The following is a 2,250-nucleotide window of genomic DNA, read 5'->3' on the forward strand; positions in this document are numbered from 1 at the left end:
AAAGAGAGCAAAATCCTTAGGTTCGTGAGATAATCCCCATCCAAAATCCTCCAATACTTAAATCATGTGAGGTATTTGAGATCAGATAAATAGAAATGCGAGTTGAGAAGATCTAAAGTGGGTTATAAGTATAATTAATGTCTTATCATATTGAACTGAACATAGGATATTTATAGTGCCTGCGTGAATCCACTTACATGTTTTTAAAAGGTCTACTTGTATTGCGCCATGTGTCGTCATCCTAGCCCAAGAATGTGTAGATCAACTGTCTATGAGTATGGGTCTTTAGGGTTGGATCGCAGACGCAGTCAAGACCCGCTTCCCGATTCGAAAGTCTTGGTAAAAAGTTTATTGGGTCGGGTCGTGGATCCATATCACGATCAGAGACTCAACCCGATATGCTGACCCACCGATATTGGATCCTTGGGTACTCTCTTGTAATATTGGCTTATTTCAAGGATATTTTTGTCATTTTTCATAGCTGCTCTCTTAATCCCCCATCATTATTAATTAATATACACTAGCGGATTAAATCCATTTATTTTGTGATCGAGATCATAATACTTAAAAGTAATTATATTTACATCGTCTGATTTATTATTTCCTTACACAAACCATCTCTATCGCTTTACGTAGCTACATAAATCATTCATGGCAACAAAAAAAAAAAAAAAAAACAGTGATAGTTTGGTAATAATGTCGATGTTTTGAAGCTGTATTCATAATTTTTTAAAAAATAAGAATGGTTTATATAAATGATACTGAAGTTTATGATGGATGATGAATATATTCATATTTTTTAAAAAATATGTAGTGATTTGTATAAATAAACTATAAATCTGAGGGTGTTATATAATCATCCTAAACAACACTTTGACTAATATATAATTTATTAACTAGTTTTTGCATGAAAACCTATATATATGTTATTTATTTTTTTAGCCTTATTGCCAAACTTTATCGAGCAACTGAATTTCTCATACGCTCGACCACTTTTCATCATACAAAGGCAAATAATACGACAAACATTCTGGCGAAACAAGCTGCATTCATAATTTTTTATCGCACAATATATATTAAGTGACGCAATTTTTATTTTAAATTATATTTTGTCCGTCAATGATATAAAGTATTTAACATAAAAACAATCACCCCTTTAGTGATGAAAGTTTTTCTCAATCACTTAAAGACTAACCCTTTGAATGTGTGTGTATATATATATATATATTAAATCAAGTAATCATTAATATTATTGGTGAATATATTTGATTAATTGAATTAAATTATAAAGTGTAAAAGAGGAGGTAGGGGCAGGGGTAGGGGTAGGGGTAGGGGTGGTTGAAATTGTGAAGAGGCATGCAATGCATTTACTTAGAAAGATCTGATGATCATAATGGGATGATTTGTTGGGGGCAGGGTGTGTGCCTCCGCAACCAAACAAGAGGGAAGGCAGCGTCAGCGTCACATCAAATCAGAATAAGCAGTACCAAGATTTTCTGATTCCACTTTCCCTCTCAAGATTAAATACATTACTTCTTCTTTTTATGCTGCTTAATTCATTTTATATATTTCTTTATAATATAATAATATTACTATTTTTTTTATAAAAATTTATTATAATTAAACATAAAATTTTCGTAATTAGAGAAATTTACATCTTACTTTAAAGTTTATTTCTATCCAATAAGCAATTTATTTATTAATTAAAATTTATTGAATTTATTGATATTCAACAAAAAAAAAAATGAATGAAATTTATATATTTAGCTTCTATGACTTATTATTTACTTTTATGTTGTCTCATCTAAAGTAATGATGTTTATTGTTATTTTTTTAAAAAAATAGTATAAAAATTGCGAAAAAGTATATATTTTAGTAACTCTTATTTAATTTTTGCAATTGCATTGTTCCAACCCTTCTTTTAGATTTATTTTGTTTTAATTGAGCATTAACTAAAGATGTTTGGTTTTGAAAATTAAAGATAAGATTCAAATATTTATAAATATGTGATTTTGGATTTAATTTTGTTTTTTATTAAGAGGAAAAAAGAAAAAGGTCCATGGGGAATTGGTAATGAAGAAGGGTTAGTCAAATCTGTAATGATGACAGCGTCACTTTTTGTTTGAAGAGTTCAAGGAATTGGATTTTGAGTACATCTTGTGAATGTAAATACACATTTGGATTTCCTGCAGTGTTTGATCATCAGCTGTAATTACCAGCTTTTAATTAGGGTTAGGGACATCCTCATCC

Source organism: Sesamum indicum, linkage group LG4, assembly GCF_000512975.1.
Source record: "Sesamum indicum cultivar Zhongzhi No. 13 linkage group LG4, S_indicum_v1.0, whole genome shotgun sequence".
In the NCBI taxonomy this organism is placed as follows: Eukaryota; Viridiplantae; Streptophyta; class Magnoliopsida; order Lamiales; family Pedaliaceae; genus Sesamum; species Sesamum indicum.